General features: G+C 35.2%; 1 pseudogene; it reads right to left on the bottom strand.

Moving 5' to 3' along the window:
- The window catches only part of LOC125935304 (transmembrane protein 179B-like), a 45,363-nt pseudogene that overhangs the window by 17,302 nt on the left and 10,616 nt on the right, over positions 1 to 17,445 (bottom strand).

Below are 17,445 nucleotides of genomic sequence, written 5' to 3' on the forward strand. Positions count from 1 at the left end.
GTAGCTATTTTGAGAGAGAGACACTGAGCATGGAGAAGGCAGAGAGAGAGGGAGAGAGAGAACCCCAAGCATGTTCCACACTCAAGCACAGGGCCTGATGTGGGGCTCGAACCCACAAATTATAAGATCATGACCTGAGCTAAAAGCAAGAGTTGGACACTTAACCAACTGAGCCACCTAGGTTCTCCTGTGCTGAACCTTTTTATCTTGATGAGGTCCCAGTTCATTTTTGCTTTTGTTTCCCTTGCCTCTAGAGACATTCCTAGTAAGAAGTTTCTGCAGTGGAAGTCAATGAGTTTGCTGCCTGTGTTCCCCTCTAGGATTTTGATGGTTTCCTGTCTTACATTTAGGTCTTTCACCCATTTTGAGTTTATTTTTGCGTATGGTGTAAGAAAGTGATCTACATTCATTCTTTTGCATGTAGCTTCCAGATGCCCCAACACCATTTTCTGAATAGACTGTCTTTTTTCATTGGATATTCTTTCCTGCTTTGGCAAAGATTAGTTGCCCATATATTTGTGGGTCCATTTCTTGGTTTTCTATTCTGTTCTGCTGATCTATGTGTCTGCCTTTGTGCCAGAACCATACTGTCTTGATGATTACAGCTTTGTAATATAGGTTAAAGTCTGGAATTGTGATGCCTCCACTTTTGGTTTTCTTTTTTGACATTATTTTAGCTATTTAGGGTCTTTTCTAGCTCCATAAAAATTTTAGAATTGTCTGTTCTAGCACTATGAAGAATGCTGGTGTTATTTTGATAGGGATTGCCCTGAATGTATAGATTGCTTTGAACAGTATTGACATTTTAACAATATCTTCTCTTCGAATCCAGGAGCATGGAATATTTTTCCATTTCTTTGTGTCTTCTTCAATTTCGTTCATAAGCTTTCTATGGTTTGCAGCATAGAGATCTTTTACCTCTTCAGTTATAGTTATTACTATGTATTTTATGGGTTTTGGTACAATTGTAAATGGGATTGATTCCTTGATTTCTCTTTCCACTGCTTCATTTTTAGTGTATAGAAGTGCAGCTGATTGCATATTGATTTTATATCGTGAGAATTTGCTGGATTCCTATCTCAGTTCTAGCAGCTTTTTGGTGGAGTCTTTCAAATTTTCTACATAGGATCATGCTGTCTGCAAAGAGTAAAAGTTTGACTTCTTCCTTGCCAATTTGAATGCCTTTTATTTCTTTTAGTTGTGTGATTGATGAGGTAAGGATTTCCAGTACTATGCTGAACAGCAGTGGTGAGACTGGACATCCCAGTTGTGTTTGTGACCTTAGGGGGAATGCTTTCATTTTTTTCCCATTGAGGATGATATTATCCATGGGTTTTTGTATATGGCCTTTATGATATTGAGGTATATTCCTTCTATCCCTACTTTCTTGAAGGTTTTTATCAAGAAAGAATACAGTATTTTGTCAAATGTTTTCTATGCATCTATTGAGAGGATCATGTGGTTCTTATCATTTCTTTTATTAATATGATGTATCACATTGATTGATTTGCAGATATTGAACCAGCCCTGCACCCCAGGACTAAATCCCACTTTATGGTAGCAAATAATTCTTTTAATGCATTGTTGGATCCAGTTTGCTAGTATCTTGTTGAGAATTTTTACATCCATGTTCATCAGAGAGATTGGTCTGTAATTCTCCTTTTTATAGGGGTCTTTGCCTGGTTTTGGAATCAAGGTAATGCTGGCCTTGTAGAAGGAGTTTGGAAGTCTTCCTTCTTTTTTTTTTTTTTTTTTTTTTTGGTAACAGCTTCAAAAGAATAGGTATTAATTCTTCTTTAAATGTTTGGTAGGAATTCCCCCTGGAAAGCTACCTAGTTCTGGACTCTTGATTGTTGGGAAATTTTGATTACTGATTCAATTTCTTTACTGGTTATGAGTCTTTTCAATTTTCTATTTCTTCCTGTTCAGTTTTGGTAGTTTGTGTGTTTCTAGGAATTTATCCATTTCTTCCAGATTTCCCAATGTGTTGGTATATAATTGCTTATAATATTCTCTTATTATTGTTTGCATTTTGTGGTGGTGGTTATGATCTCTCCTCTTTCACTCGTGATTTTATTTGGGTCCTTTTTGTTTTTGATAAATCTGGTTAGGTGTTTATCAATTTTATTAATTTTTTCAAAGAATCAGCTCCTACTTTTGTTGATCTCTTCTGGGTTTTTTTTTGTTTTGTTTTGTTTTTTTGATTTTCAGATCATTGGTTTCTTTATTATTTCCCTTCTTCTGCTGGTTTTGGGCTTTATTTGGTATTCTGTTTACAGCTCCCTTAAGTGTAAGATTAGGTTGTGTATTTGAGACATTTCTTCCTTCTTTAAGAAGGTCTGGATTGCTATATACTTTCCTCTTATGACCCCTTTGCTACATCCCAAAGGTTTAGACTTTCGTGTTTTCATTTTCATTGGCTTCCATGTACTTTTTTAATCTCCTCTTTAATTTCCTGGTTAACCCATTCATTATTGTGTAGGATATTCTTTAATCTCCAAGTATTTGTGGCCTTTCCAAATTTTTTCATATGGTTGATTTCAAGTTTCATATGCATGGTATGATATTTATCTTTTTGTACTTGTTGAGGTCTGATTTGTGAACCAGTATGTGATCCATTCTGGACAATGTTCCGTGTGCACTTGAGAAAAATGTGTATTCTGCTGCTTTAGGATGAAATGTTCTGCAAGTATTTAACAAATCCATCTGGTCCAGTGTGTGGATGATTCAAAGTCTTACTGGCTTTTGTTTAGGAAGGAGTTCAGTATTTATGGCACAGTATTCCACAAGATTTCAGTACTCTTCTTATTTTATCTAGTCCTTTATAAGGAGACTTATAGAAATTTGTCCCACAAGAGGGATCCATGACTTATTTACTATGTAGATGATCTGCTGATACCCTGAGAAATGAAATAATAATGCAAAACATATACTTCAAATTTGGCTACAATTTCTTGCTTCACAGGGGCATAAGGCCTCACTAGACATTACAATATTGCCAAAGTGAAGTAAAATATTTATGACATCTGTTAAAGGCAGCAAGTATTACAATCCAGGAGTCAGCTAATTAACACAGTCAATGTTATAATCTACGAGCTTGCAAATGTGATAGCCTAATTTAAAAAAAAAGCAATTAAACAAAAACCCAAATATACAATTTGGGGACTAGTAGGATATCATAGACAGTGGATCCCAGCTTTTGCAGAAGCAGCAAAACCACTGACACAGTAACTACAAGGTAATTCTCCAGATCCTAGGATAGTTCCTAGGAACTGCAGAGATTTTGAACAACTTAAACTTGCTATTGTCTTTCTCTTAGCTTAGAAATTCAAGATTCTGAAAAACCTTTTTTTTTTTGTCATGAAAATAAAGGTGCTGCTAGTGAAATTTTAACTCAAATTTGGATGTGGACTAGAGATCAATGGTATATTTCTTCCTTCTTCTGAAAGAAGTGACACTGGGAATGCCTGGATGCCCCAAGCAGTCCAACAAGCCACACTTATTGTAAAGAGCTCTAGCCCTACCCATGGGTTACTGGAAAGCTGCTACCTTACAAGTGCACAGGACCCAGCATTTGTCAGTGCACTATCAGACTAGCTATGAATGAGCATTATTTTTTCTTTTTTTTAATGTTTATTTTTGAGAGAGAGAGACTGAGAGAGCACGTGTGCATGTATGGGAGGGAGAAAAGAGGAGAGAATCCCAAGCAGGCTCCGTGCTGTCAGCGCAGAGTCTGATGCCAACATGGGGCTCCATTTCATGAAATGTGAGATCATGACCTGAGCCAAGATTCAAGTCAGTTGCTTCACCGAATAAGATACCCATTTGCCCTGAGCATTATTTTCTAATACTGATATCTACTTAGGAGACACAGTTCCCTAAAGCTTGCTGCATTTTTCATTGTTGTTGTTTTGTTTGGTGTTTTAACCAGATGCTGATCAAATAGAGGATCATGACTGTACCATGCTAATAGAAGGCACTAGTCCCTCACTGGATCTATCTGATGTATCTGTATTTGGAACAGGAATATGGCAGTATTTACTTATGAGTCACATCCTTGGGACAACAATTGCCAACTTAAGTTATCCAATGCTGTGGTTATTTCCCTTGAAATACTGAAAGCTTGTATTTTGTCTGAAATTAAGTAGGTACAAGTAGCTGAATTTATGGCAGTTATAGGAACTAAAATTGTTGGTTTACGATTTAAAGATTATTATACAGACATACACAGTGAGTTTATGTGTGTTTGGGAGTGTTTGGTGTCTGTCATGCAACAGGGAACATTTAGAAAAAATAGGGGATTCTTGACTTTGATGAGAACTAAAATGTCGCACAGAAAATTCATCACTGATTTGTGAGAGGCTTTATAACTAACTGCCTGCTTAGATATCAGTAATGCAATGTAGAGCTCACATAGGGCAGAAAAACATTTCTAAAGGCAATAATTTTGCTGACAAACTTAAAAAACAGAAAAACTTCAAAATATGGCAGACTCCAAACTTAGAAGCCCCGCTTTTAACACAATAAAAATTTTCATTTATGTAAAAAAAAGTCACAAAAGGAAACGAACAAATGGACTTACAGAAAGAGGATGAAAATAATTCAATGAGTAATAGGAATTATCTGATGAAATAGTTTCTACACCACAGTCTTTATTTGCTTGGTTAAAATTGTTGTGTTGCCTATACAAGCATCTGAGTACCTAGGCTCTTAGTGTACCTACCAAAAAGATAAAAGTATTCAAAACATATTAAGAAACATTCTATATGTCAGAATTTTTTATAGTCCACTCCTAAGGTATTTTCAGGAAGTTGTTCATCAACTTTAGAAGTTACCTGGTGATAGCTGCATTTCACAGAATCACTGCCTGTACAAAGGAGGAAATGTGGCTTAATTATGGAATACACAAAACTCCCACTTTGGGGTATCAGAGCATACTGAATCAAATTGGAGGATTATTCCTACTGTAATCTAGAAATTTACGAAAGTTTTACAGATTCCTATTAGTTATTTTCATATTTCCTGATCTTCAGTTCTTTGGACAAATGGAATGGATGAACCAAACTCAAAAACAACAACTACAAGTACAAAAAACCCAATTTAACAAAATAGCCTAGAGATTTACTATTAGTTTTATTAAGAACTACAGTAATCCTGCTTGCAGGGATGGTGCCTCTTTTTTTGGGCTTATGTTTGACAGGCCTATACATTTGGGTCTGAGAATCTGTCCTGTGCTAAATTTAATTGAATCTTCTTATAATCATTTTCATATTTAAAAACTGTATCTCTCTAAGAAACCAGAGGCAAAGTCAAAAGGACCTGAATGGACCCACATGAAGAAATCTGTCACCTTTATCTATCAGGGGATTTCATCTACGTAACAGTATTCCAGAGGAAAGATGGGCTCTCCCCATGCTGAGAGGGAGCCTTTCAGGTGCTGCTGACCAGTCAGAAAGCTATAAAGTGACATGAATATCCAGCAAGAATAATGCATCCCATGAGATGCCAGCATAGAAGGAGGACTGAACTGTGGCCTCCACAAGCACTTGAAAACTAAGTCTTCCCCAGTAACTGATACTGGTATTGAACTCAAACGAAAGGAGGTATTCCAGAGAACTTGCTACTATTCTCATATTTTACTTTGCTTTCCTACTTCAGTGATGGCTTCTTCAATTACTTTAAGGATTTTTTACTAGAAGATAAATATTAAACCTATTGCACTATTTTCCCTCATAGTCCCAGTAATGATTCCTATGCATATAAAAGGGAACAACTAGAGTACTGAGCCTACGACCACATCAAGAAATACAGAAAGATGTTGAAGAAAAGAAAAATTTCTCATTAGAAGACAAACAATTTAGCATTTATGGACAGAAGCTGCAAAGGACAGATCCAATATCAGTTAACAATGTGGAGGTTCTCTCCAGGAAGAGTACAAGTAGATAAACAAAGGTAGATGTCTATTATTCACAGAGACCTAACTGACATCAATATAGCTATACATTTTGACCAATGTGAAATTGGCCCATATGTTGTATTTGTCTTAATGACTTAAAACAATTAAAGCTATGTAAATTAAACACTGGAATTACAATCGATATTCGGTGAGTGCCTCATAATAAGACTTTGAAACTGAATAATGGCAATGAGTGTCATTGTGTTTCACATCTGAGAAAAATTATTTGGGGAAAACTGAGTACTTACTGACGCACCTAGATTAGTGTGTAAATATAAAGTAACTTATGTGATTAACAAAAACTCAAGAGAAATGCAGTGAGCTTTATAAGAAAAACGCTTAGATAAAAATTTAGATTATCAAGCTCCAGGGTCAAGCATAAAGACATCATGACAGTTTGTGTAATTAATGTATGATAAAGAAAAATTTTATTGCACTGCTAATCATCAATCTGCTTTAACCATTCATTATCAATATATTTAAGGGTAATTCCCCCAAGGCAAATATTGTACTTAATTTTTATTTTTCATTTTTTAAGTTTATTTATTTATTTTGAGAGAGACAGAGATGGCATGAGCATGGGAGGGGCAGAGAGAAGGGGAGACAGAGAATCCCCAGCAGGTTCCACACTATCAGTGCAGAGCCCAACATGGGGAACTGTGAGATCATGACCTGAGCCAAAACTAGCAATCAGATACTTAACTGACTGAGCCACCCAGATGCCCTGTACTTAATTTTAAAAATTTTGGGGGCGACTGGGTGACTCAGTCGGTTGAGCGTCCGACTTCAGCTCAGGTCACGATCTTGTGGTTTGTGAGTTCAAGCCCCACATCGGATTCTGTGCTGACAGCTCAGAGCCTGGAACCTGCTTCTGATTCTGTGTCTCCCTCTCTCCCTGCCCCTTCCCTGCTCATGCTCAGTCTCTCTCTCTCAAAAATAAAATAAACATTACAAAATTTAAAAAAATACATTAAAATTCATCCTGTTGTAATTCCAATAATTGTTTTGCTTTGCACTCTATTGGAGACTTACTAGCTATTTATATAGTCAGATTTTTCTTTAATTACCCAGAGAAAACAAGAAGTAGTAATGATGATAATGACAAGAATTGTAGTGTTACTATCAAATAGAAACAAATGGCAGACACATCAGAAAGGTAAATACTAATCTAAAAATAATAAATTTCAGATTCCCCCAATCCCAAAAGAGAAAGACAACCTATCTTTTCTTTTAGCCTCCCCACTCCAAAAAAAAAGGAAAGAGAAAGAAAAGCACAGAAAAAGAAAACACTTGTGTTTGCAAATCATTTCTCTATATCTTTGAGAGATGTGTTTATTTTTTTTAAATATACATAAATGAGGCTCTTGCCAGTTTTACATTCCAGGGCTTATCTTTTTTGAACATCTTAGAATATGAATATCAGAGAGGATGGCAACATGTAATCTACTCTCCGTGGGAGTTTAGCTGAGGCACTTAGTTCTAAGTTACAATTTCTGTTTGTCAAAAAGATACAAGAAATAAATGCAGTTATAAAAATAAAATCATTTCCTAAAATTGATATTAATAAATAAGGGCAAACATGCATTTTAGAACACTGACATTATTTAAAATAATAAAATTGATGGCCTAATATTTCCCTTCTTAACATACCTACCTTCATTATTCATCATTGGACTCATCTCCATTTTTGGGTTTTCCATGTACCCACAAATAATGATGAAGTATTTATAGCACCTTTATTTCTGATCTTGGTAAACTATATCATCACAATGTCTTTGTGTGAATACATGTACTTTGTACACTTGAAAAATTTCTATTAAAAAATCTACACCAATGATACGATTTTTATGTTCTTTTCCTAATGTTCTCAAATATTTTGTGAAAAGAATAACTTGGGAAGAATCTTACCATTAGATAATTTCTCAGAACTCCAACTTCTAAAAACATGGCTTCAAATGATTCAAGATGCCTGCAGTAGTACTGTTTTTTTGTTGCTGTTTTGGTTTTGTTGGCTCACATTTTAGTGCATCCCTACAGTTTAATACATAATATTGTACTGTGTTAATATATAAATACAATATAGCATAGCTATTGGGGAAAAAAACAGGTGAATACTTAATTCCTGAACAGATTTTAAATTTTTATATTATTTAAGAGTAAATTTTCTACATCTACTTCTAAATATTCCCAACAGAAAATAAGTTCACAACTGTGTCCTAAAGAAGTAATTACCCCTCAAATTAGTGTGTCCATAGCATCTAGTATGTACCTATAAAGTTCACCTTTTCTTTTGATAAAACTACATAGCTAACTTCAGAAGATCTTAATTTTTATGCCGCTTGATGTGGAAAATTCCCTAAGGATTCATGGTCTGAGTTACCACTGAGTAGATGTTATCAATATTTCTTTTGAAGAATATAATGGATCCAATAAAGTAAGAGGAGAGATTGCCACAATGGGGCTATGAAAGAATGAATAGTTCGTTAGTATAGTGACTCTTTCCTTTCATCTGCATCTTTTGGAAATAGCATACAGTACAGGACTTGTGTGCTGTCATTTGTGAAAGGGTTGGATATAGGAGTTTCTTGAGATGATGTACTTGGATATTCTTGAAAGTGCTTACTTAGCAGTTTTAGGTAACTGGTTACACATAGTTGATACAACAAACACTTGGATCTGCTAACATTTGATTAGTCAAAGGGACTGATTTCCTTTAGAAACTGTAAAACAGGTCATTAAATTGGCTTAGTCAAGATTTACAACATTAAATTATCATTTTAATTGTATTAATAGGACTCTTTGTTGCTAAGCAATAAAAAGCTTATATGTCCTCTTAACCAGAAATAGTTAATGTAGAGAGGAGACAAAGATGGTACATATTTTACACTAAGAAATCCAGTGATACAGATTTATATCAATTTGAAAAAAATTTAGAATGTGCTACAGCATTCATCACACTACAGGTAAGGAGATTTTACTTTAAGTTGAAACTTCTGAATAGTTTCACACAGTTCATTCTAACCCCAGTATAGCCTAAATAATAAAGGTAGGTATAACTTCAAAAAGATAGACTGTACAATGCTGGAAATAAAAATAAATAAATAAATAAACATGATGTATTTTATAACCTGTGCCACTCTCCACTCTGCGGTAGTGGCAACCTTTTGGATATGAGAATCTGGAGATAATTTAAAGGTAAATAGGACCATTTTGTATCAGAGAATTTTAGGAAACCCCCTCTATCATCATTTCTGTCATACCATGGGTTCTAGGATATGAATAGAGAGTTCCTGCATCCGAGCTTTATGTTGAGTCTCACATTTACATAGCTGCTGAATTCATATTTCCACTCACATCTGTCAAGACATTCAGTGATTCCAGTTACTCTCTATGGTGTGATACTGAAAATGAAGGACTGGGATGAGAAGAAGCAAACAGGGAGATACTTCAGGTAGTGATACAGTAAGTGATATGCCTAGGAGTAAGAAAGGACATAGAAATCATTATGATAAAAGTAGTGGGGTGCTCGGGCGGCTCAATTTTTTAAGCCTCTGACTCTTGATTTCAGCTCAGGTCATGATCTCATGGTTCTGTGTGACTGAATCCCGCATTAGGCTCTGCGCTGACAGTATGGAGCCTGCTTGTAATTCTCTCTCTCTTCTCTCTGCCCCTCCACTCTCCCTCTCTCTCTTTCTCAAAAATAAATAAAACCTTTAAAAAAACTTTTAAAAAAGAGTAAGGGCTGCAACAGACTTATGTTTAGAGTTCTATGAGACCACATATGGGAGAGAAATATATTCTCTCTTGCAGTCAGAGAGCCTGAGCGAAGGGATCCAAGCATATAATCTTAAAGACAACATTTAATGAACATTATATACAGTTAGAAAATGAAAATATCTTTAGGGAGTTCGACCTCCTGGTCACAGTAAAGGAGAAATGGAAGAGAAGTTAGGGTGTCAAGATCACCCTGGAGAAAACTGTCAGGCAAAAAGGTGTCATTAAAGTTTGGGTGCTCAGATGGGCATTTGACATTGCTTACCGTAAAGAAGAAGATTTCTTGAATGTGTGTGTGTGTGTGTGTGTGTGTGTGTGTGTGTGTACACCCAGTGAATGATGTAGTAAATAGCACAAAATTATTTTTTTAATTAAGAATTATTTCTGTGCTCATGGTATATTCTCCAGAGTATATCACACACTAGGAAACAAATCAGGCCTCAACAATTACAAAAAGATTGAGATCATACCACTCATCTGACCACAACACTATGAAACTTGAAGTCAAGCACAAGAAAAAAATTGGAAAGATCACAAATACATGGAGATTAAATGCTACTAGGCAATGAATGGGTCAACTATGAAATCAAAGAAGAAACTTAAATAAATAAATAAGAAAACATAATAGTCTAAAACCTTTGGAATACAGCAAAAGCAGTTATAACAGGGAAGTATATAGCAATATAAGTCAACCTCAAGAAGCAAGAAAAATCTCAAATAAAAAATATAACCTTATACCTAAGGGAGCTAGAAAAAAAAAAAATGAAGCCTAAAGCCAGCTGAAGGAAGGAAATAATAGTGATTAGAACAAACAAATGATATAGAAACTAAAAAACAAAAAATAATAGAACAGATCAATGAACCAGGAGCTGATTCTTTGAAAAAAGTTAATGAAATTGATAAAGTCAGATTTACCAAAAGAAAAGAGAAAGGACCCAAATAAAATCACACATGAGAGAGCAGAAATAACAACCAATACCACAGAAATACAAGCAATCAAGAGAATATTATGAAAAACCATATACCAACAAATGGGACAACCTGGAAGAAATGGATAAATTCTGAAAAACATATAAACCACCAAACCTGAAACAGGAAGAGATAGAAATTTTGAACAGACTGACAACCAGCAAAGAAACTGAAATAGTAATCAAAAATTAAGTCCAGGACTCAATGGCTTCCAAGGGGAATTCTACCAAATATTTAAAGAAAAGTCAATAGATATACTTTTCAAACTATTCAAAAAACAGAAAAAGGAGGGAAAACTTCTAAATTAATTCTATGAATCCAGCATTACACTGATACTGAAACCAGATAAATACTACACTAAAAAAGAAAGCTATGGGGCAACATCCCCAGTGAACATGGATGCAAAACTTCTCAACAAAATACGAACAAACCGAATCCAACAATACATTAAAAGAATTGTTCACCATGATCAAGTGGGATTTATTCCTGGGTTGCCAGGGTAGCTCAATATTCACAAATTAATCAACATGATATACCACATTAATAAAAATAAGAATTATATGATCAATTCAATAGATACAGAAAAAGCATCTGACAAAGTAGAACATCCATTTATGGTAACTCAACAAAGCAGGGTTAGAGGGAACATACCTCAACATAATTAAAGGCCATATACATTAAAACCACAGCTAATATCATCCTCAATGGGGAAAAACAGAGCTTTAGCTCTATAGCCAAGAACAAGACAGGGATGTCCACTCTCACCATGGAATTGGAAGTCTGAGCCACAGCAATCGGACAACAAAAAGATACAAAAGTATCCAAATCAACAAGGAAGAACTCAAACTTTCACTATTTGTAGGTACAGGATACTCATAAGGAAACCCAAGAGACTCCACCAAAAAACATTGCTAGAACTGATACACAAATTCAGGAAAGTCACAGTATACAAAATCAACATACAGAAATCTGTTGCATTTTTATACACCAATAATGAAGTTATGGAAAGAGAAATCAAGGAATAAATCCCATTTACAATTGTACCAAAAAACATAAGATACTGAGGAATGAACCTAACCAAAGAGGTGAAAGATCTGTACTCTGAAAACTGTAGAACACTTATGAAAGAAATTGAAGAGCACATAAAGAAAAGGGAAAGCATTCCATATTCATGGATTGGAAGAACAAACATTGTTTGTCTATACTACCCAAAGCAATCTATACATTTAATGCAATCCCTATCAAAATACCACCAGCATTTTTCACAGATCTAGAACAAACAATCCTAAAATTTGTATGGAACAACAAAAGACCTTGAATAGCCAAAGCAAATTTCAATAAGAAAAGCAAAGCTGGAGGCATCCCAATTCTAGACTTCAAGTTATACTACAAAACTGTAGTAATCAAGACAGTATATACTGGCACAAACACAGACACATAGATCAATAGAATAGAATAGAAAATCCAGAAACGAACCCACAACTGTATGGTACACTAATCTGAGACAAAGCAAGAAAGTTGGGAAAACTGGACAGCAACATGCGGAAGAATGAAACTGGACCATTTTCTTATACCATAAACAAAAAGAAATTCACACTGAAGGGAAGACCCAAATGCAAGACAGGTAACCATTAAAATCCTGGAGGAGAACACAGGCAGTAACCTCTTTGACACCGGACATAGCAACTTCTTTCTAGATGAGTCTCCTGAGGCAAGGGAAACAAAAGCAAAAATAAACTATTGGGGCTTCCCATCAAAATAAAAATCTCTGTACAATGAAGGAAATAATTAACAAAACTGAAAGGCAACCTATGGAATAGGAGAAGATTATTTGCGGATGACATATCTGATATAAGGGTTAGTATCCAAAATACAGAATTTATGTTCCTCATGTTCAAAAAAGTTTAAAACAGAACTACCTTACCATCTAGCAATTGCCCTACTAGCTATTTACCTAGCACGGAAGGATGTAAACAATAATGCAGTCACAGGCCTCAACTGATCCTGTGGGGATCTCTGAAGCTGAGCTGACCCTTCATAGTGACCCAAAGTTGGAGCAAGAGTACTGAGCTCCGGGGCACCTGGGGGGCATAGTCAGTTAAGCGTCTGGCTTCTGCTCAGGTCATGATCTCAGGGCTCATGAGTTTGAGCCCTGAATCTGGTTCTGTACTGATAGCTCAGAGCCTGGAGCCTGCTTTGGATTCTGTGTCTCCCCTTCTCTCTCTTTCCCTTCCCCATTCATGTTATGTCTCTCTCTCAACAATAAACATTAAAGATATAGATATAGATATAGATATAGATATAGATATAGATATAGATATAGATATATCTATTGATATATCTATAGATATCTATCTATCTATATCTAGATAGATAGATAGATAGATAGATAGAAAAGAGTACTGAGAAGCTGTATTTGTGAGGGCTGCCATAAAAAAAAAACACAGACTGAACAGTTTAACAACACAGATTTGTTTCCTCAAATTTCTGGAGGCTTAACTTAAATCAAGATGTTGGAAGGTTTGGTTTTTCTTGAGGCCTCTCTTTGTTGCAGATGGCCCCACCTGTATCCTCACATGGCCCTTTCTGCATGCATGCACATCCCTGATATTGCTCTCATAAAAACACCAGTTCTGTTGGATTAGGGCACCATCCTAATGATCTCATTTAACCTTCATTACCCTTTTATAAGCTTTATCTCCAAATAGTTACATTGGGGATTAGGGCTTTAACATGAAATTTGAGGGTACATAATTCTGTCCCTAACAACTGTTTTAACCCTGTATCATTCCATCACCACATGTGAGTTGACCTGGGAAGTGGGCAATTCCTTGGTTTGGGTGACATTCCTCAGCTCAACTAGTTATTCTCTCAATATCTAAATCTATAAATGAAATGAACATGCTTAGAAGTTGGCAGAAACATTACACTGATTCTTTGATCTGTAAATATTTATCATAGTAGGAAAGTCCAAATTGAAGAACTGAAAACCAGTTCCTCTCCACCAAAGTAATAAATCAAAAAACCAAACCATTTTTCAGAAAAAAAAAATGGTAGATCAAATAATTTTAGAGATACAAGAATAGGATCATCCCTTGAGAAGACAGCCACTTACTTGTAAGGTGATAACGTCAGTCAATGCTGCATTCTGATTAGAAGAGACCCATATTACAGATATTGGTTTGCCTTTTCTGCAGAGAATACTTCAGCCAGTGGTACTTCCCAAGGGATCATAGAGTATCTAATCCCAGGTAGCGTACCTTGTAACAGACCCACCTCTTACAATAATATAGCAATAAGCACAATCAGAAGATGCAGGGATTGTAACACTCACTCCCTCTGCAGAAACTTCTGGCCTATTAGAACACTGAAAGTCTTGAGATAGAATTAGGTGACATTTTGATGTTGACACCACTGACATAACATACGTCACAATGGAGAATATACTTTTAACCAAGAGTCAGTATATGTGTTCTGGCTTTGGTAGGTTAAATACATGACTCTAGGAACTGAGGGGTGGAAGCAAGCCCTATTCTCCATTACTGCCAATGACACATTTGAAAATGTCTGATTCCTAATTCCTACAAATGTAGATTTCTTACAAGAGCCTGGGTTCCAGAAAGGCTTATTTCCACCAAGATACATTTTAAGAGTTTAACTAAATTTAATGGTGTTGCTTTGCCTTGTCAAGTTGATTTCTAATGTGAGTCCAGCAAAGGCAAAGAAAACCATTCCCCTATTAGCAAGAGTAACTGAATCTGATTATCATGAGAAAGGGGAGTAGTTGTAAATTAATAGAGACAGTCATAAATAGATTTGGGATTCCACTGGATACACTTGTGTATCTCTTGGTACTTCTATTTACAGTATTTAAAATAAATAGCCATAAGACCATCAGGAGAAGGTCCTGGATCACCCCTCCAAGAAAACCTCTTCAACCAGAGAAATATACCTGAGGGGGCAGGTGGGGTGAACTTGAATGAATGATACAGAAGTAATATATAATTTTGATCCCAAATTCCACTGCGGCAGAGCATACCAGATTGTCTCCCTAACTCATCTCTCATAAGTTTCTTCTGCAAGTGGTGACTTAAAATAACCTGGGTGAAGCTCTGCCCAAATGGAGTAGTTAATGTGAAGAGTAAATGAATATGAGCAACACCAAGGGTAAATGCCTGAGTGGTCATGTCCAGATCCCTTTACAAGGCTGAGGCACCTGTCCAAGAACTGTTGCAAGTACTGGATGCTGATGGCACGTAACTGCAGAATTTCTCCCTTTTCAAGAATAAATGACTCTAAATAACAGCTATCTTGCCTGGAAGATTATTCACCACCATGCAGCCAGTATTCAATGAATGAACAGATGACATACTGTCATGAAAGTACAAAAGACCTACAATAAAAATTAATAAGTATGCAAGTATGTAAAATCCATAGAAATTGTGAAATATTAAGTACTCTATTACTTCTGTTACATCAACATTATCAGTGAACATGGAAAGGCAACATATATTAGGAAAAAAACCAAACATATCAACCCCAATTTTTCTCACTTCAAGTGACAGAGTGATTGGGTTCCTAGATGGCTTTCCATACACAGCCCTCACCCAACACACACACACCTTTTTGTTTTGCCTAAAAGTATTTACAAATAAATCAATTTTATTTTTTTAATATTGAATTATTTAAAATATACTATAATGATCAGAGAATACTAATTATAACTAATGTAATGGATCACATTTAAAGTTTTTTCCTGTCATTTAGGTTTACTGCATATATTAAAAGCAGATGGGCTGAAGCCAAAATATATTATAAAAATGGAAATCAAGTTTATGTATTAATGGAGATTTTATACACTCAGAAAAATACTATTAGTATTAGAATTGAAGAAATAATGAACTGTGTTCTCTAGGGGTTTAGGAAGAAAATGAGATTTAAGGGTCAAATAGTCTTTAGTTTCCTCTTGAGAAAGTTTTATATCTTTCAATTTCATATAGTGTAAATATAAAACTTAGAATTTAGAAAAAACAATATTTTAAGCTACTATCATAAAAAATTAAATTAAAAGAAACATTGGATTAGAATATTTTTGAATAAGGGAAATAATTGAGTTTATATAATTATTTTGTGAGATTATAAATGTAAAATTATTCACATATAAGTGATGAAATTACAATTTTAATCTTCATATAAAATTTGGAAATGTAGAATTTATTCTGGCATATAACAAGGAATACTGATTTTTTTAAGCTTTCACAAAATAACTATGCAAATAGTAATTGGCATAAAATGAAAAAAAATTTTAACATATTAGCTTATTCCATATGCACACACACAGAAATTAAGACACTTTATATTTTCAGATCCTTGGATCATCTTCCTGATAGGTTAAATCTATGCCTGTATTTGAAATATATTAAGTAAACTAAAAAATATGTTCAAATAATTCTCATTAAATCTGTAACCTGGAGAATCTTTGAAATATATATTCACCATAACCAGACGTAAATTTATTTAAAATAAATGTTAAGTGTTATTAGAAACAGTCCAATAAACTAAGAGTTTAAAAAGAGGAAGGAAGTTGGAAGACACATGGACACTTCTACTAAACACCAAGACCATATGAATGTTCATTCATCCTTCAAATATTTGTTGAACTGTTACAAGAGTACATTGATAAAAGTGATTAAAATTTGAAATACTCATTCACAGGTTATTTAATAGCCACTGTCCCAACCCTCCCATGAGTGTTTGTCCATGCCTCAGGGCCCCAAACTCCCCATAATTAAAGGCTCAAATCCAGATAAAAACAGGTAGCATCTGGGACACTATTTCAACACTATGAATTTTATCTACAGTGAATACCCAACACTAGTACACTGGTTTTAAATATTTTGTGTGGTATTGTGGATTTGTATTGGGACAACTCAGCTAGGTTGGGACTAAATTTCCCAGATTTCTCTTTCCTGCTTAGTATGCCGTTATTGTGAAACGCAGGTATTTTCTTTGTGATATTGAAGATGGACGTGAAGCAGCAGACTCATTCTTTTTATAGTCAAAGAGTTAGTGCAGAAATTATTTATTGCATAATTGGGCAATCGCTGTTGATATGAGGCAGCAAGCAGACCCAAAACATCCCTAGTTCCTGATAGATTTCTTCCTTACAGGTGTCCAACTCCTGGACAATCATCAGATGTACGATTTGCTTCATGATAAATGGCATTATCCTCTCCTGTGGAACCCTGTCATTGAAGGTGAAGACATCCAGGTATTTAGAGACTGAGGACGGTTCCAGGTCTTCTTGTGTGTACGAGCATACGCACCTGGTTTTACCGCTTTCCTTGCTTTTCCTACTTCCTGTTTATCTTTCCTTACTGAAGGCCCTACAAACTTTAGAATCTAGTTCCAGATATGGGAGCAGCCATCTCAATCTTTTTAACTATCCCCTCTGTTGTCTATAATAAATGCTTTTATCCATACTCTCTAGTGAGTTCTTCTCTAACTTTCTGATACACAATTTTGTACAGGGAGTGTTTCCAGTAGAACAAAACCTTAGAAAGAGATCATTTGGTACACTTCATCTGCAATGATTTCTCTTATAGGACTATATTTCAAGGCATTAATGACAGTATTTCCAGTGATAAAGACAGTGCTAGTAGTTCACGATATATGAAAAAACATGTAAAGTGCCAAAACAATGACGTGTCACTTGTAGATACCTATAATCAAGTGTCTATGAAGAT

Source organism: Panthera uncia, assembly GCF_023721935.1.
Source record: "Panthera uncia isolate 11264 chromosome A1 unlocalized genomic scaffold, Puncia_PCG_1.0 HiC_scaffold_17, whole genome shotgun sequence".
In the NCBI taxonomy this organism is placed as follows: Eukaryota; Metazoa; Chordata; class Mammalia; order Carnivora; family Felidae; genus Panthera; species Panthera uncia.